Here is a 23,529-nt window from a genome sequence, read left to right as displayed (position 1 = left end):
TATAGTATGCGGAAACAGCTCTACAGACTCAACCATGTGTGCTACCCCATGCTCAGACAGGCAGCTGGAGACTTGGGAGCTGTGAGGAAGCAAGTGCGGTTGGGGTGACAACTCTGAGGACTGGAGTAGTTGTGATGTTGAAGTTGACATGGAGGAGAGCCCACTTGAACGAGCACTTGATATCCGTTCAAGCACCTGCTGTTTTTGTGCCTCATCTGGAATTTTTGGCGATGCTTGTAGCGATGGTCATAAGAAAGGGATCATATCAGATTGTCCACGAAAAGAAGTAGACATCTTGCTTTGGCTGGAAGATGGTCTTTCTTCTGCAGATGTTACTGTTGCTTTACCACCTACCCCACGGACACAACGTTTTTTTCCCTTTCCAACACGCCTATTCCCCTTTCCACCAGCAGCAGGCCTTTTGCCACTCATTTTAGTGCTTAATTGGCAACTCTGTATCTGAAGTTGTTGGCACAACAACCGATGGATGAAAACTGAGCAGAACTGAGTGGCCAAACTGTGGTACTAGGCCCAAAACTATCAACTGGATTAGATGCAGTGAAAATAGAGATACACAGGCGGTGTAGCTAGCTTCACAGGTGGGCTACTCTGCTGACGTGCAGACAATGCTACTAAGCCCAAAACTATCAACTGGATTAGATGCAGTGAAAGTAGAGATACACAGGCGGTATAGTTTGTTTCACAGGCGGGCTACTCTGCTGACGTGCAGACACTGCTACTAAGCCCAAAACGATTTACTGGGTTAGATGCAGTAAAAATTGAGATACACAGGCGGTGTAGCTAGCTTCACAGGCGGGCTACTCTGCTGACATGCAGACACTGCTACTAAGCCCAAATCCCCAAAACGATTTACTGGGTTAGATGCAGTAAAAATTGAGATACACAGGCGGTGTAGCTAGCTTCACAGGCAGGCTACTCTGCTGATGTACAGACACTGCTACTAAGCCCAAAACCCCAAAACGATTTACTGGGTTAGATGCCGTAAAAATTGAGATACACAGGCGGTGTAGCTAGCTTCACAGGCGGGCTACTCAGATGACTATCAGACAATGCTACTAGCCCAAAAGGATTGGCTGAGCTAGATTACACCAAATGCTGTGACTAACACTTGCACAGCACTGGCTCAGACCTGCCTGGCAAACAGTGCTATGAACTTCTGTAACCTAACCTGAAAAGGGCTGATATTACAACTAGTCCCAACTCCCGACTCCCTAAACCTATTTCTCAGAAAATTCGCTGGCAAAAAAGACTCTTTGACTGTATAGCGCCCACAGCAGCAGCGGTGCCGTCTAACACTAAGCTGCAGCAGTGAGGAAATGGTGACGACGGGGCAAACGGCTGGTTCTCATTGGGCAAGGAGTGACATGTGACATACACAGCCAATGACACATGCCCTTGCTTGTCTGCATCACATGCACATTGCTGTGTGTGTGCGCACTGCTGATAGGCTGAGAGACTGCGCCGCCCCTATGTAAATGCGGGAAAGAAAAAAAAATGGAGATCGGCGTTATTTCAGCACAGATCTATCCCCTGCGCACTATACACTGAAACAGTCCATTAACAATGATAAACAGTTTTAATGTGCAAATCAAGCTAGGCTTTTGGTGAACGAACAGAAACTCAAATAGCCGAATTTTAAGCAAATTGTTCGGGTTCGTCGAACGACTCGAACACCGCCCAAAACAGCTCGAATTTGAAATTGGCGAACAGTTCGACTCGAACACCGCTCATCTCTAATCTCCACACATTAAGTTATTTTTTTTAAAATACAATCCGCCGCTAATCTGACCACTTCCCACACCTAATTAAATCTGTAAACCCCGCTCATCATACAGCTCCACTATCCTCGCAAAAGTTCTAACAAAAGCATCCGTTGAAACTTGATTGTTTACCGAACTTTGCCAATCTTGTGGAAAATGCTCAGGAATCCGAACACGAAGCTGAATGTGCAACGTTTGTGACGGCTTTGAGATTGGTGAACGTTTTCTGAACAAGTTCGCTCATCTCTTTTCTTGAATACAGAAGGGATGAGTGAAGGGACTAGTTCTGTACTAACAGCAAACATGCCTCTTTCATCACCCACTAAACGTTCATTCTCTTAGACCTACTACCTCCTTCTGTCTGTTTTCAATGGAAAAATTGACAATTTTTGTTCGTGGGAATTTCCTGACTCAAATAACAGACACATTATAGTAAATGGTTAAATTACCATGAGACTTCTCCGTCTGTCTCCAAAACCCATTTTTCTTCATCTTATTTGCAATGTCAGGTCTGCGCAAACAAATCTATTGAAAAACGAATAAATTACCTTAACATAATAAATAAACAAATGTCCAGGAGGCGCTGCTCTAAAACTGAATCAATATGCAGCAAATATAATGATGAAAACCACCCTCTTCATCCAAAAATAAGCACTGTAAAAAATCTAAAATATATATTCGCGCTAAAGTTTCAGTATAAAGGAAGAAGGAATCAGTGATTCCGAAACACGTTGGAATTTGGTCTGGTGTGCGTTCCGTAGCCGGTCACGTGACTCATCACGTGGCAGTGACGTCACGCAAGGTCCTGCAGCCGCTCTGCACCTTGCCGGCTCTGTTTCTTGGAATAGAGCTTTTTTGTGCCTGTGCACGGCACACTTTGTCCAGCTCTTTGTGGGGTATTACGCCTGTCACCGGCCGGGACGGCGACCCCAAATCTCTGGCAACTTTTTCATATCCTAATCCTATTGGCACCTGCCATGATTCATTTATATATATATATCGGCACCATACGGACATCACTGAAAGGACCTGAAAGGGGAAAACGTCTACACACAGCATATAAGGACTGAGGTATGTCACATGAAATTGCACCTAATTAACAATCGGCCTATTCAATGAGGTGTCATGTTTCTATTTATATTTTTATACTGAAACTTTAGCGCAAATATATACCTTAACATAATAGCCTTGATTGGTGAACATGTTCCTTGAATGTTGAGTCCGGCTAGCTGCTGTTGGAGGATCATATTATGGTTTCTATGTTCACTCTGGACTTGACACCATTACATATTGGGCCTAAGGCTGCTTTCACACATCAGTTTTTTGCCATCAGTCACAGTCCATCGAATTGTGAAAAAAACAGATCCGGCAAAAGTTGCTGCCGGATCCGTTTTTTTCTCATAGACTTGTATTAGCGATGGATGGCCTCATGTTTCATCTGTTTTTCGCCGGATCCGTTGAAAATTGTTTATCCGGCAGCCGGAGAAAATGGATATAGTAACGTTTTTTGGGTCCATTGAAAAAATAGACAGTGACGGATTCCGTTTTTTTTAACTGATCATGCTCTGATTTTTTTAGGATCCAATTAGCTGGATCAGCTAGTCGGATACGGTGAAAAAGCAGATCGTTGCATCAGTTTTTCACAATCTGCGACAGATCTGTTTTTTTCATAATTCGACAGATTGTGATTGATGGCAAAAAACAAAACAAAAGCAAGCTGTCTTGCTACTAGCAGTCAGTCAGTGCTCAGTTTTTATTCTTTGACCCCTTCTCCGCTGTATGGAGCAGGTTCCAGACACGGTAAGTGGTGGCTGTTTTATACTGCAGGCACCTGTCTATAACAGCAGAGCTCAGAGGTGGCTCCGATCACTAGAATTTAACCTTTTAAATTCCACTGGCAATCTCTGACATTGGCAATTAAGTGGTGCAATCTGCTGGTATGCGAATATGGCCAAATGTGGCACCCCAGGAGTCCGGTTGCCACAATAGCATTGCCTTCCTCACTGAACTTGGAGCCAGGGAAAGCTGTGTGCAACAACTGTGCAAACCTGGTGGCAGCCCTACTACTCCGAGGCAATCTCACACACGTGCCTTGCAAGGCTCACGTCCTTAACCTGATGGAACAGAAATCTCTCCACCACTACCCCGACCTGGATGCCCTGCTGCAGGAAGCATGGTTGGTGTGTGCTCACTTCCGACATTCGCATCCTGCAGGACATTGACTTGCATTGCTACAAAGATCTTTCAGCCTACCGGTTAACCATTTAATTTGCGATGGTCCGACACTGTGGAATTCTACTCTGTACATGTTACAGCAACTGTGGCAGCAGCGACGAGTCCTGGTGCAGTATGTCCTTTTGCATAGCCTGGGCCAAAGCAGTACAGATGTGGTGCAAATCATGCTTCTGGAGAGAGCACAGATGAGGGACCTCTGCACCCTTATGCACAGTTTCGAAATGGCAACTAAGATGGTTAGTGCTGATGATGCCATCATCAACTTCACTAGTTACGTATTAGTTCCGGTTACATACATGCTGGAGCACAGTTTGAATTGTCTGCGTTAGAAGGTGGTGGTCACAAAGGAAGAGGTGGAAGGAGAGGAAGATGTGGAAGGGATAATAATATCTCTAAGTTCCAGATTGTCGTTGCACAGGCAGGTTCCATGGGAGGGTGGATTATAGTAATCTAGGGGGATCATGGAACCAGACAAACTGCTAGTGAAGGTGCAGGAGCCAAGGAACAAATGGAGGAGGATGAGGAGGAAGAGGTGATGGACGCACAACAGTCAGTAGATGAAGAGGATAATGATCCCCTCTCTCTGTTGTTTGTGGTTGTCGGGAGGGGATGGAGGAAGCAACCTTGAGTTTTACCCTGCAACCAGCATACCATGGACTTGAACCTCATGGAAGCGCCCAACACATGGGCGCCTTCTTGCTGCACCATCTTCAACATGATACCCATATTCTTAGGGTTAGAAATCGTGCTGACGACTGGGTTGCCACTCTGTTAGATCCACGTTACAAGAGTAAATTTTGCCAGATGCTTCCCCCCTTAAAAGGGATGTGCGCATGCTCGAGTATTGAAACATGCTTGCAGACAATCTAAAAAAGTGTTTTTTTTCCCAAGACAGCGGTGAGGCACACAGTGTGCATCACAGTTACAGATGTCCAACCCTGGCATAAGTAATTTCTGTGAGTCATTTCACATATTTTTTAGACCAGCCCGTGCACCATCAGAACAGAGAACAAGTCTTACACATTGCGAATGACTTGAGAGAATCATGCAGGAGTATCTCCAGCTCAATATCAATGTCATCAGGGGGTAATTTGGATACTTTTGCATTTTGGTCTTCAAAAATGGAAGAGTGGTCTGAGCTTGCCTGTCATGCCTTGAAGGTTTTGTCATGCCTGGGAGCCAGCGTTCTCTCAGAACGTGGCTTCAGCGCTGCTGGTGGTGTCCTGACAAATAAGTGCATCTGGCTGTCCCCTGAAAGTGTAGACCACCTAACTTACATCAGAATGAACAAGTCATGGTTCTCCAATGACTTTTGCATTCCAGTTGCAGAATGGGCAGACCAGGCGATTGTGTCATTTTTAGTCTCATGCATTGATACTCTGTGGAAATTAATGCCACTTTAGTGGTGTGTGACAATCATTTTTTGAAATGTGGAGAATCCAAGTTGGATCTCCTTCATGTGTGCTTCCTGTAACAGTAAAGGTACCTTCACACTAAGCGACTTTACAGCGAGAACGACGACGATCCGTGACGTTGCAGCGTCCTGGATAGCGATCTCGTTGTGTTTGACACGCAGCAGCAATCTGGATCCTGCTGTGATATCGCTGGTCGGAGCTAGAAGTCCAGAACTTTATTTCGTCGCTTGATCACCCGCTGACATCGCTGTATCGGTGTGTGTGACGCCGATACAGCGATGTGTTCACTTGTAACCAGGGTAAACATCGGGTTACTAAGCGCAGGGCCGCGCTTAGTAACCCGATATTTACCCTGGTTACCATTGTAAAAGTAAAAAAAAAAAACAGTACATACTCACATTCTGATGTCTGTCACGTCCCCCGCAGGCGTCCACAGGGTTACGCGCTGCTGCTGAGAACTTCCTGCACTGACTGTCAGTGCCAGCCATAAAGCAGAGCACAGCGGTGACGTCACCGCTGTGCTCTACTTTACTGCCGGCGCTGACACAGTCAGTGCAGGAAGCTCTGAGCAGCAGCGCGTAACCCTGACAGACATCAGAAGGTGAGTATGTACTGGGTTTTTTTTACTTTTACAATGGTAACCAGGGTAAATATCGGGTTATTAAGCGCGGCCCTGCGCTTAGTAACCCGATATTTACCCTGGTTACCCGGGTACTGCAGGGGGACTTCGGCATTGTTGAAGACAGTTTCAACGATGCTGAAGTCGTTCCCCTGATCGTTGGTCGCTGGAGAGAGCTGTTTGTGTGACAGCTCCCCAGCGACCTAAACAGCGACGCTGCAGTGATCGGCTCGTTGTCTATATCGCTGCAGCGTCGCTGAGTGTGACGGTACCTTAAGGCTCCCAGACAAACAGGCATTGATTTACTTTCACTCACTTACCTATGTTAATATCCTTACATTGTTCTACCAATAGTACTCTATGAAACTGATGTTTGTGCCATCTGAGTGTGGCTAGGAAACAAAATCGAGCTGTTTCATGAGGTAACTGGGCTCCCAGCAAAGAAGTCTTAGGGTATGTGTCCACGGTCCGTAATGACGGCACTTTGGACAGAGCGGAAAACTCGCTCCGCCCAAAGCGCCGCCCCCTTCTGTACGCGCGGTGATTCCAGATGTGTTCATTGCACACATCCAGAATCTCCGCACCCCATACATAGCCCTGTGATTTACCTTGCGGCGACAGAGCATCGCCACAAGGTAAACAGACATGCTGCGTTCTAAAAAGATACGCCGCATGATCCGCAGGGCTGCTGGATGCATGTTCGCATGCATAGTGGAGACGGGATTTCATAAAATCCCCTCCACTATGCTGTAACATCTGGACGCTGCGGGTTGAACACTGCGACTGTGCGCAGCGTTCAATCCGCAGCTAATCCAGATGTAATCCTGAACGTGGACACATACCCTTACACTGCTCCATTAACCACCAGGTCTTAATTGAGACTTTAATTCAAAGCTCTAAATTTTGGCCCAGACCCTGATATCTTATGCATGGCCCTTGTCTGACTGCTGCTGTACCATTAGCAAATTTCTACTATATGTCAATTGATGACCCTTTTCCTGGTGTCTGCCCCTAACTTTAACTGTCTGGGAAGCTTTTTGTCACTCCTTAAGGTGTTGTGTATATGTCTGGGTTGGCCTCCCATTGAATTTAATGGGGTTCAGGTACGTTCGTCGAACTGAACCTTGGAAGGCTCGCTCATCTCTAATGCTGACCTGTAAGTACTGAAAGTTTTTTATTATGCAATTTAAAAATGTACCTGCGATTTCTGATAACTTTTCAAAATAAGTTGTTGATTGTGCTCTTCATCCAATCTCACTGAGCTAGAGCTGTTTTGCAAAGAATGGGCAAAATTTTCAGCCTCTAGATGTGCAAATTTGGTAGAAACATACCTCGAAAAACTTGCAGAAGTAATTTCAGCTAAATGTAGTCCTACAAAGTATTGACTCATGGGGTTGAATATAAATATACATCACATCTTTCAGATTTATACTTTTAAAATATTTAGAAAACCATGTATCATTTGTTTTACACTTCACAAACACTTACTACTTTATGTTGGTATAAAAACATTTAAGTTTGTGGGTGTAATGTGAAAAGGGCGTTACTAATCAAAGAAAACCCGCTCTTATTTCATGCTGTCATTAATGGCACCACATGGAAGAGAAATGTCACAAGATCTGAAAAACAAAATAATTTCTTGATACCAGAAAGGTGTAGGCTACAAGAAAGTCAGCAAAGCTTTACTAATCAGTCAGAATCCATCCAGGAACCATCTCACAGAAATATCCAGGCTGACCACGGAAGTTAACACCCAAACAAAAATGTTTTCTGATGAGAATCATGTAAGTTCACTGGCACGGGAGGTAGCTAAAGAAGTAGAACGTCAAACTGAGGAGAGTGTTTCCTGTGACACAATATGGCATGCACTGCAGAGGAATAGCATGCGTGTTGTCCAAGAAGGAAGCCTCTCCTAATGCCCTGGCACAAAACAGTCTGCCCACAATTTGCCAGGGCCCAGGCTGAGAAATATGAAGAATCCTGGGACTCTATATACTCTGGAGTGATGAGACCAAGATACAGTTGTGTGAAAAAGTGTTTGCCTCTTCTGATTTCCTATTTTTTCTTCTGAAAATTAACCCTTTTTGTGCTGCATGTCAGCAGGTCTCACAATGTGTTCACTATATAAAGTTTACACAGAAATCACAGCATTTGTGCAACATACAGGTCCTTCTCAAAAAATTAGCATATAGTGTTAAATTTCATTATTTACCATAATGTAATGATTATAATTAAACTTTCATATATTATAGATTCATTATCCACCAACTGAAATTTGTCAGGTCTTTTATTGTTTTAATACTGATGATTTTGGCATACAACTCCTGATAACCCAAAAAACCTGTCTCAATAAATTAGCATATTTCAACCGGCCAATCAAATAAAAGTGTTTTTTAATAACAAACAAAAAAACCATCAAATAATAATGTTCAGTTATGCACTCAATACTTGGTCGGGAATCCTTTGGCAGAAATGACTGCTTCAATGCGGCGTGGCATGGAGGCAATCAGCCTGTGACACTGCTGAGATGTTATGGAGGCCCAGGATGCTTCAAGAGCGGCCTTAAGCTCATCCAGAGTGTTGGGTCTTGCGTCTCTCAACTTTCTCTTCACAATATCCCACAGATTCTCTATGGGGTTCAGGTCAGGAGAGTTGGCAGGCCAATTGAGCACAGTAATACCATGGTCAGTAAACCATTTACCAGTGGTTTTGGCACTGTGAGCAGGTGCCAGGTCGTGCTGAAAAATGAAATCTTCATCTCCATAAAGCATTTCAGCCGATGGAAGCATGAAGTGCTCCAAAATCTCCTGATAGCTAGCTGCATTGACCCTGCCCTTGATGAAACACAGTGGACCAACACCAGCAGCTGACATGGCACCCCACACCATCACTGACTGTGGGTACTTGACACTGGACTTCAGGCATTTTGGCATTTCCTTCTCCCCAGTCTTCCTCCAGACTCTGGCACCTTGATTTCAGAATGACATGCAAAATTTGCTTTCATCAGAAAAAAGTACTTGGGACCACTTAGCAACAGTCCAGTGCTGCTTCTCTGTAGCCCAGGTCAGGCGCTTCTGCCGCTGTTTATGGTTCAAAAGTGGCTTTACCTGGGGAATGCGGCACCTGTAGCCCATTTCCTGCACACGCCTGTGCACGGTGGCTCTGGATGTTTCCACACCAGACTCAGTCCACTGCTTCCTCAGGTTCCCCAAGGTCTGGAATCGGTCCTTCTCCACAATCTTCCTCAGGGTCCGGTCACCTCTTCTCGTTGTACAGCGTTTTCTGCCACATTGTTTCCTTCCAACAGACTTACCATTGAGGTGCCTTGATACAGCACTCTGGGAACAGCCTATTTGTTGAGAAATTTCTTTCTGGGTCTTACCCTCTTGCTTGAGGGTGTCAATGATGGCCTTCTTGACATCTGTCAGGTCGCTAGTCTTACCCATGATGGGGGTTTTGAGTAATGAACCAGGCAGGGAGTTTTTAAAAGCCTCAGGTATCTTTTGCATGTGTTTAGAGTTAATTAGTTGATTCAGAAGATTAGGGTAATAGGTCGTTTAGAGAACCTTTTCTTGATATGCTAATTTATTGAGACAGGTTTTTTGGGTTATCACTTATCAGGAGTTGTATGCCAAAATCATCAGTATTAAAACAATAAAAGACCTGACAAATTTCAGTTGGTGGATAATGAATCTATAATATATGAAAGTTTAATTGTAATCATTACATTATGGTAAATAATGAAATTTAACACTATATGCTAATTTTTTGAGAAGGACCTGTACTACACATACGGTATCCTATGGAAATGACGACTTTGTGGGATACCATATTATGAGAGATGGCTGCCTGAAATTTGTGTGAGGAGGGGATGAAATTTGCTTGTTGCCTCCATTTTTTTACAGTGTAACTGACAGGTCTTCTTTAAGAAGATGCACATTATAATATCTTCTATTATGATATGAAGAGAGATCAGAGATTTTCATATAATGCATTTTTAAAAAGAATATCTTCCTTAATAACGATATGTATGAGCTTTTATATCTGCAATGCGGGTCCACCGGAACCCTCGGAGTCTTGCTACGCTTCTTATACTATGGATACAATAACTAGAAATGATAAGCCACATGAAGATTTGTGCAAACTCCTTTTTCTGCTCTTCTCCTTCACAGGCACCAAAGTGAAATTATTTTATCATGACTAATTTCCTCTCACTTGTTGTTTAAAGCAAAATGAACCCGGATTGACGGTAATTACTGGAGAAAAGCCACACATCGTAATGAACAATTCCTACTCGGAAAACAGGAAGTTTTCAGCAGAAAGAGATATGATGGAGGCAGGGCCGTTTCTTCAACAGGGCGGGCAGGGCGGCCACACGGGGCGCCGTGGGGCCGGGGGGCGCAGGAGAGGCCTCGGGCCCCGGTGGTCCCCTGCCCGCTGCTGCTGCTGTTTAAGGGCTGTCAGGGGCGCGGATGCCGCGCTCAGTGCTGAGCGCGGGCGCGCCCTGCCCGAACTCAGCTGCAAATCTGACAGCTGAGCGGTCAGATCATCGCCTCGCGTCGCCGCGCCCCCCCCCCCCGCACCGCACATAATGGTTGCGGCCACCTCGGCGCCGCCACTCACCCATACCTCCCAACCGTCCCGATTTCAGCGGGACAGTCCCGCTTTGGCACCGGGGTCCCGCTGTCCCGCTTCGGGCATTTAAAATCCCGAATTTGCGGCCGCCGGTGAAGCCCCGCCCACTTCCGGGACGTAGAGAGAGCCTGTTTTTTTTTTTTTTTATATAAAAGCTGCCTCCTGACCGCCCGCGCAACACCCCCCCCCCTCCCGCCCCCTGTGCGGCGCTGCCACGCTGAAGGAGAGAGCCTGCAGCAATCAAGAAGAAAGGTCAGCGATTCACTACCTCTGGCTGTGTGTGCACGGAGCTCCGGCTTCTGCTCTTAGCTGCTATCCCGGCAGAGAAGGAGAGACGGGGGAGGTGCCGGGATAGTGCAGAGCTGTGAGCAGGAGACTGAAGACTTCAGCAGAGAGCTGCACATGGACATCAGCCGCCCCTGCATCACAGAGGAGATTGTGTGTGTGTGATGTGTGTGATGGCTGCGTGTGTGTGTGTGTGATGGCTGGGTGTGTGTGTGTGATGGCTGTGTGTGTGTGATGGCTGCGTGTGTGTGTGTGTGATGGCTGCGTGTGTGTGATGGCTGCGTGTGTGTGTGTGATGGCTGTGTGTGTGTGATGGCTGCGTGTGTGTGTGTGTGATGGCTGCGTGTGTGTGTGTGTGATGGCTGCGTGTGTGTGTGTGATGGCTGCGTGTGTGTGTGATGGCTGCGTGTGTGTGTGTGATGGCTGCGTGTGTGTGTGTGATGGCTGCGTGTGTGTGTGATGGCTGCATGTGTGATGGCTGCGCGTGTGTGTGTGTGTGTGATGGCTGCGTGTGTGTGTGTGATGGCTGTGTGTGTGATGGCTGCGTGTGTGTGTGATGGCTGCGTGTGTGTGTGTGATGGCTGCGTGTGTGTGATGGCTGCGTGTGTGTGATGGCTGCGTGTGTGTGATGGCTGCGTGTGTGTGATGGCTGCGTGTGTGTGATGGCTGTGTGTGTGTGATGGCTGCGTGTGTGTGATGGCTGCGTGTGTGTGATGGCTGTGTGTGTGTGATGGCTGTGTGTGTGTGATGGCTGTGTGTGTGTGATGGCTGTGTGTGTGTGATGGCTGTGTGTGTGTGATGGCTGCGTGTGTGTGATGGCTGCGTGTGTGTGTGATGGCTGCGTGTGTGTGTGTGTGTGATGGCTGCGTGTGTGATGTCTGCGTGTGTGTGTGATGGCTGCATGTGTGTGATGGCTGCGTGTGTGTGTGTGTGTGATGGCTGCGTGTGTGTGTGTGATGGCTGCGTGTGTGTGTGTGTGATGGCTGCGTGTGTGTGTGTGTGATGGCTGCGTGTGTGTGTGATGGCTGCGTGTGTGATGCATTTGTGTCAAAGCTGCATGTGTTTGTGAGCTGCGTGCGTGTGAGCTGCGTGCCTGTGTGTGAGCTGCGTGCCTGTATGTCATTATACAGTATGGAGCATCATGTGTGGTCATTATACAATATGGAGCATCATGTGCGGTCATTATACAGTATGGAGCATCATGTGCGGTCATTATACAGTATGGAGCATTATGTGTGGCCATTATACAGTATGGAGCATCATGTGCGGTCATTATACAGTATGGAGCATCATGTGCGGTCATTATACAATATGGAGCATCATGTGCGGTCATTGTACAGTATGGAGCATCATGTGCGGTCATTATACAGTATGGAGCATCATGTGCGGTCATTATACAGTATGGAGCATCATGTGTGGCCATTATACAGTATGGAGCATCATGTGCGGCCATTATACAGTATGGAGCATCATGTGTGGCCATTATACAGTATGGAGCATCATGTGCGGCCATTATACAGTATGGAGCATCATGTGCGGTCATTATACAGTCTGGAGCATCATGTGCGGTCATTATACAGTCTGGAGCATCATGTGCGGTCATTATACAGTCTGGAGCATCATGTGCGGTCATTATACAGTCTGGAGCATCATGTGCGGTCATTATACAGTCTGGAGCATCATGTGCGGTCATTATACAGTCTGGAGCATCATGTGCGGTCATTATACAGTATGGAGCATCATTTGCGGTCATACAGTATGGAGCATCATGTGCGGTCATTATACAGTATGGAGCATCATGTGCGGTCATTATACAGTATGGAGCATCATGTGGGGTCATTATACAGTATGGAGCATCATGTGCGGTCATTATACAGTCTGGAGCATCATGTGCGGTCATTATACAGTATGGAGCATCATTTGCGGTCATACAGTATGGAGCATCATGTGTGTTCATTATACAGTATGGAGCATCATGTGCGGCCATTATACAGTATGGAGCATCATGTGTGTTCATTATACAGTATGGAGCATCATGTGCGGTCATTATACAGTATGGAGCATCATGTGCGGTCATACAGTATGGAGCATCATGTGTGTTCATTATACAGTATGGAGCATCATGTGTGGCCATTATACAGTATGGAGCGTCATGTGTGTTCATTATACAGTATGGAGCATCATGTGTGGCCATTATACAGTATGGGGCACTGTGTGGCCATATTTTTTTGTTTATAATTATTGTATATGAAACAGTGTGATCGGCAGTGCTAAATGGGTGTGGTTGGGATGTGGATATGGGTGTGACTAATTATGAATGGGTGTGGTCAGAGGCGTGGCCTAAAATTTGCCGCGGCGCGCAAAGCGCGCCGCAAACTTTGTCCCTCTTTCCCATCTTCAAAAGTTGGGAGGTATGACTCACCTCCGCTCCGCGCTGGATGAACAGCGAGAATGAACAGCCAGGATGAGGCAGCTCGGCCACTCCCACACTGATAGCAGGGGCGCCGCGCTCTCGGCTGAGCACGGGCGCTCCCTGAGACAGTGATCAAAGAGCTAAGCACACACACTATCACTGTCAGACTAGGCTGCCTGGCTGTTGCCAATTTCAATGCTGGACAGGACAGGCTGCAGTCTAGTCTGACAGTGGTAGCAGTATAGCAAAAATGCCCACCCCCTGCCTATGGATTAGTCCTTCCCTTCCCAGCAGCCCCATTTAGCAGTCTGAGCGCGCTCAGACTCAGAGGGCAGAGGGCACTGACACACTGAACAGGTGAGGGGGTCTGAGGGATGGGATGGGTTGGGCTAGCCTTTTTTTTTGGATGGGGACCCCCACACCTGCCCCCCCCCCAACCACCCTTGGGGCATGCTGATTTGGCATGCCCCACAGCATGAAACCCGGGAGGGGGCCCAGCTGACTTACCTCATCTTTGGCAGTCTGGTGGCATCCTCACCCAGGCGAGAAGTGTTGGAAAGAGTTATGGCAGTAACTGTATACCTGGCAACCAATAATTTAGCTTTTCGAGGATCGTCAAATACATTGTTTACACCAAATAATGGACATTTCCTTGGGCTTATAGAGCTTCTTGGAAAATTTGAACCAGTAATGAGAGATCATTTAAAACGAATTACTTCCCAGGAAATCCATACACATTACTGTGGAAATTTAATTCAAAATGAAATTATCTGCTTGATGGCCTCTCAGGTGAAGAAATGTATTCTAGAAAAAGCCAAAAGATCTAAGTATTTTTCAATAATGTTGGACTGCACACAAGATGCAGGTCACACTGAACAGTTGTCATACACCTTAAGATTTGTTGATATAGATGATGATCACGTAGCAATAAAGGAACATTTTATTGGCTATCGTCCTGCTACTGATACATCTGGGGAAAGTCTCGCCAATCTCCTTTTAGAAGAGATTAGTAAATGTGACCTGGAATTAGAAAATGAACTGGCAGAAAAGCTGAATTATTCGGAAGCTATTAATGCTTTTGCAGCGGCTAAATCTAGAAGAGTCAGTTTCTCATAAATCTGCAACCTACAATTTTTAGGATCTGTTTCCAAAATAATTAATAGATATTATTTACCTACAACTTTGTTCTCACCGTTAATAATTAGCATACTTGTCCCTTTTCCCCAAGTTCTATATAAGTTAAAGGCAAATTATAATTTATTAAAAAAAGGGAAGATACAAGCCTGCTCTCTATTTATTACTCAAGCCCACAAAAATAATGTTTATTATTTTCGGTGCCGGGGGGGGGGGGGGGGGGGGGAGAAATTTCCTACTCTCGCCCTGTGTCATTTTTGGGCTAGAAACTGCCCTGGATGGAGGCTCGTTTTCCCTTGTCATAGGTAATTTAAAAGTTAATAATTGACCGTGCTGGTGTTTGTGGGAGACGAAGCGCAGGAAACATTAGCCTTTCTGGTATCAGCATCTGTAAATAAAGCCGGTTACACATTGATATGTATTACTATGTGATAAATTATTGATCACAGCTCAATCATGATCACCTAAACAGGAAAAAACTGTATTTCCCAATAATAAACCCCATTTTTCTAATTCCAGACATCATGCATTACTTAGAATGTTTGGATTTCTTGTGTTTTACATTTTGCGTGTTATTAATATGGATATTATATTATAGGGGTTGCTAATTTGAAATATATAGAGTGTATATGTTTAGATGCGATCACACTCCTTTTTTCCTTCTCTTCTTCCAAGAGCCATATCTTTATTTTTCCCATTGACATAGGCATTCTGAACACGTGTTTGTTTGTTTTTTTGTCGCTTTGAATGACATTATTCGTTTTACTATATGATGAAATTAAAAATGTGGAAAAAAAATTCCGGTTGAGGTGGAATTATAAAAACATGCAATTCCACCTTTTGGGTTCACTGTGTGGTAAAATGACTTGGCGACATGATTCTTCAGGTCAGTACATTTTCAAATATAACAGACATATAATTTTTTCATTATTTTAGTGACTTAAAAAAATCAGAATTTGATTTAAAAAAAAATATTTGTGTCGCTGCTTTCTGTGATTCAAGAATTTACTTTTCCGGCATTGGCGCTGTTTGGGGGTTTAGCTTTGTTGCTTGTTCATCAGTAATTTTTATTTGTAGAATTTTGGGGACACACATGATATTTTGATCAATTTGTATTGCATAAAGTCCAATTCTAGCATGTCAATGTTTTTTGCTTTATGGGTTAAATTATTTTATATTTGCCTAATATGCTTATCTTTTACTGTTGAATTGGGAAATGGAGTGATATAAACTTTCTTTTACTGCATTTCAATTTGTTTTCATTCCTCCAAGGGGAGCTGTGATCAATGGGTCTTTTCTGCTACATACTGCAATATTTCATGTGAAGATGGTCTCGGATGATTTTTTCCACGGACTCCACACTAATCTTGACATTTTGGGCTAGGTGGCTAATGGTTTTGTGGCTATTTTTCAAAATGGCGACCTCCACTTGCTGGATGGTGTGTTCATCAACAGCAGAGTGGGGTCGCCCTGGAATTGGAGCTGTTTGCACCAAAGTCCGACCACATTTGAATTGACAATGCCAGTTCTTGACTACATCATATGATGAGGAATCATCACCATAAACCTCTCTCATCTCATCGAACGTCTCCTTTGGTTTGTCGCCTTTCAAGTAAAGGAACTTGATGACTACTCTGTATTCCACTTGGTCCACTTCAGTACCTGTAAGATCAATACCGTTGTCAGTTCTGAGTTGCAAATAGGCACGTAACTTATAGAGGCTTATATCATTACATGTGTGCAGTTTCAGCATCCTGTGATAAATAGAAGTGGGTTAGGGAAAATCTTTAATGAACGCCCCTCCTAGTACAATTATTAATCCCCTATGAAGCCCCGCCTGTGGCTAGGCCTCACAGGTACTCAAAAAAGGCAGCAATGGAGACCTTCATCCGGCCCATGGCTGCAATGGCAATCCACTGACACCCTGTGATAATGTTGCAGAGCATCAGATGGGCGCTGGAAGGGACGCCCTACCAGTACTGTGCCACTTAAATTCTGCTGTCAGCTATTGATAGTGGCATTTAAAGGGATTATCAAGGACTTTATTATTTTTGTACATAGGACCAAGACAGTTCCCGGGCCCATTAGGGTGAGTAACCCGCTGACCCGAGCCGCTACTTCAGCTGAATGTGCATCCACAGATGCACATCCAGCTGAAGTGTATTGCAGCACACCACGCATTTGCGTCGGAATACACATTGCTGGACAATCAGAAGCCAGCAACTGGTATCGGCGTGCATGTGACAATGCGCATGGCATTGACGTCATGTGCTCCCATCGCCTGGACGCTGAAGCCAGGTCCTGGCTTCAGCAAATGACGCCACTAGGAAGGGGAGTGGAGGGAACATGAGTATAATAATTTATTCTTGTTTTTTCTATGCATTGAACAACAGTGGTATCGGCAGTATGAGAGACATACAATGGAGAAAATAAGTATTTGATACACTGCTGAATTTGCAAGTTTTCCTACCTACAAAGAATGGAGAAGTCTGTAAATTTTTATGGTTGGTTCACTTCAATTTTACTGCATTAAATAAGTATTTAATACGATAGATAAATAGAACTTAAAATTTGGTACTGAAACTTTTGCTTAAGTTTCCTGTAGTTCTTGACCAAGTTTGCACACACTGCAGCCGGGATTTTGTCCAACTACTACATACAGATCAACTTCAGATCTTTCAGGTTTCCGGGCTGTTGCTGGACAACATTGTGTTTCACCTATCTCCAAAGATTTTCTAATGGGTTGAGGTCTGGAGACTGGCTAGACCACTCCAGGACCTGGAAATGCTTCTTACAGAGCCACTGCTTAGTTGAACTGGCTGTGTTTCAGGTCATTGTCATGCTAGAAGACCCAGCAATGACCCATCTTCAATGAGGGAAGGAGGTTGTTGGCCACAATCTCACCATACTTGACCCCATTGATCCTCCCTTCAATATGGTGCAGTCTTCCTGTCCCCTTTGTAGAAAATCACCCCCAAAAACTAATGTTTCCCCCACCATGCTTCACGGTTGGGATGGTGTTCTTGGGGTTGCACTCATCCTTCTTCCTTCTCCAAACACGGCGAGTGGAGTTGATACCAAAATGTTCTATTTTGGTCTCATCTGTCCACATTACCTTCTCCCATGACTCGTTTGGATTGTCCAGATTGTCATTGGTGAACTTCAAATAGGCCTGGACATGTGCTGGTGTGAGTAGGGGGACCTTGCGTGCCCTGCAGGATTTTAATCCTTGAAGGCGTAGTGTGTTACTAATGGTAATGTTTGAGATTGTGGTCCCAGCTTTTTTCTGGTCATTGATCTGGTCCTCCCATGTAGATCTGAGCTGATTCCTGACCTCTCTCAGAATCATCATTACTCCATGATACAAGATGTTATATGGAGCCCCAGACTGAGGAAGATTGACAGTCATCTTGGGTTTCCTCCATTTTCTAATAATTGTGAGAACAGTTTTTGCCTTATCACAAAGTTGCTTGCCTATTGTACTGTAGCCCATCTCAGCCTTGTACAGGTCTACAATTTTGTCCCTGGTGACTTTAGATAGCTCTTTGGTGTTGGCCATGGTGGAGAGGTTGGACTGTGAGTTATTGAGTGTGTGGACAGGTGTCTTTTATACAGGTAATGAGTAAAAAGGTGCAATTAATACAGGTAATGAGTACAGAGTAGAAGGGTTTTTTTTTTTAAATAATGCTAACAGATGTGGGAGAGCCAGAATTCTTGCTGGTTGGTAAGTGATCAAATACTTATTTCATGCAATAAAATGCAATTGATTTAATTAAAAATCATACCATGTGATTTTCTGTTTTTTATTTTTAGATTGTGTCTCTCACAGTTGATGAGAGACGTATATCAGGATGGGGGACATATACCAGGATGGGGGACATATATCAGGATGAGAGACCTATACAAGGATGGAAGAATATATACCAGGATGGGGGACAGATGAGGGACACATACCAGGATGGGGCCCAGGATTTTGGAATATATATCAGGATGGGGGACATATACTACGATTGGAATATATATACCAGGATGGGGACATATACTAGGATGGGGACACATACCAGGATGGGGTACATATGCCAGGATGGGGCACACATGAAATGATGGTAAACATATACCAGGATGAGAGACATATATCAGGATGAGAGACATATACCAGGATGGGGGAATATACACCAAGTTTGGGGACAGGGTTAGGGTTAGAGTTAGCGTTAGGGGACATATACCAGGATGGAGGACGTATACCAGGATGGGGGACATATATCAGGATGAGAGACATATACCAGGATAGGGGACTATATACCAGGATGGGGGACATATACCAGGATGAGGGACACATACCAGGATGGGGCCCAGGATTTTGAAATATATAACAGGATGGGGGACATATACCAGGATTGGAAAATATATACCAGGATGGGGACATATTCCATCATGGAGGACATATATCAGGATGAGGGACATATGCCAGGATGTGGGACATATACCAGGATGGGGACATATAACAGAATGAGGGACATATGCCAGGAGGGGAAACATATACCAGGATTGGGGAACAGATACAGGATGAGGGACATATATATCAGGAAGGGGACCATGATGGGGGGCATATATACCTGGATGGGGCCTAGGATGACATTACAACATAATGGGAGAGTGAGGGGTAACTCGTATGTCCTTATAAGAATTAGAATACAGTGGCCCATACATCTGAGCAACATGTGGGAGAGGAGTTGGGGGCCCAGGTCCAAATTTTGCACAGGGACTTATCGGACTCCAGTTACACCACTTAGCCAAGAACTAGTTGCTTACTACCTGCCTGTTCTGCATGGAGCCAATCCGTTATGGCTCAGCTGGCGATTTCTTTGTGTCATTTTATCTCTAAACAGAGCAGCTCTTCCTTTTCTGGGCATCTCTATCAACAATGCGCCACTCCAGTTGTCATGTTGATTGACAGCCGGATCCCCACAGTTAGGCAGTGGGGAGCTAGCTGTCAATCGACATGACATCAGCAGCCAGCAGAGCAGAACAGAACAGAAAACACTGCTCTGTCTACAAGATGTCAGTGAAAGCTGCAGAATCGCTGGCAGGAGCAATCTGTGACCACTCTGAGCCGGCAGAGATCAGCATGGACTATAGCCTGTTAGTTCTTAGCCTTCAAAATAATAAAAGTCCTAAATAACTCCTTTAAGTGGTTAAAGAACTGTAATCAGAGCAAGCTCTGATCTCTGCTGTTAGAGGCGGGTACATCTGTATGGCGCTGGCTCAGTTACTGATCCCACTTCGTACGCCCGCTCCATGACTTGCTATTATGTCATAAAGTAAGATAGGGTTAATATTATTCTTGTATTAGCAAAAAGTCTAAATCTCCAGGTACTATCTTCAGTCCCAGGTCACAGCAGCTACAATTTGTCCTGGGTTCGACACAATAGAGAGTTTGGAATTTAAAGATATCAGTGCAGAAAAACAGGAACACCTTGTTGGCCTTTACTCTAATCTGAGCTTTTCTATACTGTCTACCAGCACTTTCAATGGGAAGTTGTCTCTTCTGCTTCTTGTTCTCAGAAATAAGTAACATGATTTTTATTTGAAAATCTTTTGCCACATGTTTTAAGTTTCCGACTCCTGAGTGTAGTGATGACATTGGCACCCAAGCATGGCTATGTTCACATATTGTAAATGAATTGATGTTGAGTCAGGATCTCCACTGTTAGTCATGAGTTTTATGACATGTTTTTTCTATTTTTTTCATTTACTTCCTACTGCAAACATTTGTATACAGACCCCGCACGCACAGGTCAGGTGAGTTACTTCTGATGCAAGCATAGACAGCATTGTGATCTTTTTCCAATGTGCCGCTAAAATAAAGCTTCTACTTTGCCCCATTACAGAGTCTCAGACCGTTCAAATCTAGATACACCAGATACATATTTTTTTGGCACATTGTTTGGTACTTTGTGATGCTCATTAAGGTCTCATTCCGAAGGTTTTTTTGTATGAGTTATACCTTTTTGTTTTCAAAGGTAGGACTCAAACACTACCTATTATAGTTTTTAGGATAGTTTATATGTCGGAATATTTTTGCAGACTATGGAAACTAAACAAATTCATGGACAGATATCCAATTTTGATCTGAGTCTCGGATCAAACCCACCTATTGGTCGGTGAAAAAAATTGAACTTCACTTGGCTGCCATTCTTGTACTGTCCATTTTTCATAGGCAGTTTGATATGAGAAGCTCGAAAAAAAAACTCCATAATTTTTATTTCATCTGAGAAAAATTGATGAAATTCTGAATTAGCTTTGATGGTAAAAAATGACACTGACCAAACTCTGATGACAATATTCATATGAATTATTGACTACTGTATATGATGCAGACGGTGGTGTGCTCTGTTGGACATAATTTTTTGCCATATGTACCTCGTTGAGGTGATACGTCTCGTTTCTTGCCTCAACTAGGCTTATATGACTAAAATAATATCCAGCAGGGCACAGTGTGTCACCGTCTGCATCATTATAGCTAATGGCCTTTTCAGCACAAATGCCAGAATTCCATTTTGCGGGAATGTCGGAGGTAAGTCCCAATGGGGCCACCGAACTGCTGAAGCTCTGACCATTTTTTGCATATGAGAAAAATCATTGACATCTAATAAAACCCTAACATATACCTTTCTCAATAAACCTCACCCTATTCCAGTGAGGCCACACCCTTAAGTAAAAGAAGTGTCTCAAACTCATAATAAAAATGCCGCAAGTCATGAAACACAGTTTTTTGGTGTAAACTAAGCCAGAATTGTGGCACATTTTTGGGTCTTTTGGGGACCCCTCCAATGGATAAAAATATTATTGATTAGATATTGAAAGAAATTTACAATCAGTGTCCCGGCCCGGTCAGCTGAGATTGGAGACCAGCTGGAGCGATGGAGCTCTGCTGTGATCATTACAGCAAGTGTCGGTGAAGTGAACTTTCTGCTGTCGTTGTGTATATTCAAGAGTTCATGAGTAGTGATGAGTGAGTGTGCTCGTTACTCGAGATTTCCGAGCATGCTCGGGTGTTCTTGGGTGTGCTTGGAAATTATGTTTGAGTCCCTGAAGCTGCATGATTTGCGGCTGCTAGACAGCCTGAATACATGTGGGGATTCCCTAACAAACAGGCAATCCCTGCATGTGTTCAGGTTGTCTAACAGGCGCAAATCATGCAGCTGCAGCGACACAAACATAATCTACGAGCACACCCAAGATACTCGGAAAACACCCGAGTATGCTCGGAAATCTCGAGTAACGAGCAGCGAGTGTGCTCACTATTCATGAGTAGTAGAGGAGGGGCATCTATGCGATTGGGTGTGGAAACTATGTGATTGTCCGGAACGAGGAGTGGGAGTGGAGGAGAAGTAATTGGCCACAAGTTCTCGCAGACTAGATCATATTAGAACATTCATAATTAGAAGCTTCACAGACCAGTATAAATAGGCTAACACTTGAGATCGATATTAGTTAACGGGAATGTCCAGGTTTAGCACAAAAGTCTGGAACCACTCCTTACAGCGAGCAGTGCGCAGGAGCAGGTGGTCATGTGACTGCAAGTAGTACATATGCATCCTTCAAGCCACATTCCAACTAGACGTTCCCATCTTCCTTATATTCACTTGTGTTGAACAAGGCTGTGCACATCTAGTCGGAATGTAGTGAAGCATATGTATATCGCCGGCATCGAGAAATCCTGACAGCGCGCACTGCGGGGAGTCACAAGTCTGCAGTCACATAAAGTGATTGTAGACTTTCGTAACAAACCTGGACAACCCTGTAATTAACGTTGCTAGGTTATAGTGAAATTTGATTAACTTAATTTTTATTCTGTTTAATAAAATGCATTTGTTCTATTAAATTTGTTGTTAGAAAATGTAAAATCGTACTAAGAAACAATTTGCTTGACGGGCCACAACATTTCGACTGCATAGGGGCCTCCATAGGGTTTAATGTGACACTACTCATCCCACTGCATTGGTAAAAAAAAAGGCAAGTAGTGGCACAACAGGAATTGTGATTTCACAAGGAAAGAACAACAAGTAGCAACTACTGACCAAGAGCCTTGGACACATGGGAAACAGAGCAACATAAATAAATATTTTGTGTTTTTATTCAAATCTCTTCTAGATAGACTTGTTTTAACAATGGAACCATGCAGAATTCACCTTAACCTTTAAGGGGGAAGGCTATTATAAAATATATAGCCATAATAAAAACCAAGGACACATGATAGGATTCACTAAGCTACATCAGTCTGTGTAATTGTGTAAATAAATATGAAACTTGTCAACGAGCTACAGTCTGGTATATGTGAATGGGGAAGCATATGGAAAAGCTCTATGTGTTCCACTGTGGCATAATTAAAGCACCAGATTTCTGAAAGAGACACGATACTAGATGTACACAGTATAAACAGTAATTAAAAAACTGTCCTTGTGATATCACACAGAACACATTCATTTCTCAGAAGGATTGGACTTCACACCTACTCAAGGCCATTGTATTTTATGAATGAATCCACTCATACACATACTGTGAGAAAATGTTCAGTATTTTCTGAATATTCACTGAGAACGATGGTGATATTATCTTATCTTAGGTACATCCATTTCTTTTATAAATAGTATTTTACTGGGTTATTTAACCCCTTCAGGATTTAGCCCTTTTTCGTTTTCACATTTCTGTTTTTTGCTCCCCTTCTTACCAGAGCCATAACTTTTTTATTTTTCCATCAATATGGCCATGTGATGGCTTTTTTTTGTGGAGCAAGTTGTACTTTTGAATAATACCATTGGTTTTACCATATCGTGTACTCAAAAATGGTAAAAAGAATTCCAAGTGCGGTGAAATTGCAAAAAAAAGTGCAATTCCACAACGTTTAAAAAAAAAAAAAAAAAAAATGTTTTACCCTGTTCACCAAAGGCTAAAACTGACCTGCCGTTATGATTCTCCAGGTCATTTCGAATTCATTGACACCAAACA

Source organism: Ranitomeya variabilis, chromosome 2, assembly GCF_051348905.1.
Source record: "Ranitomeya variabilis isolate aRanVar5 chromosome 2, aRanVar5.hap1, whole genome shotgun sequence".
Lineage (NCBI taxonomy): Eukaryota > Metazoa > Chordata > Amphibia > Anura > Dendrobatidae > Ranitomeya > Ranitomeya variabilis.
Note: the sequence above shows the minus strand (reverse complement) of the source record.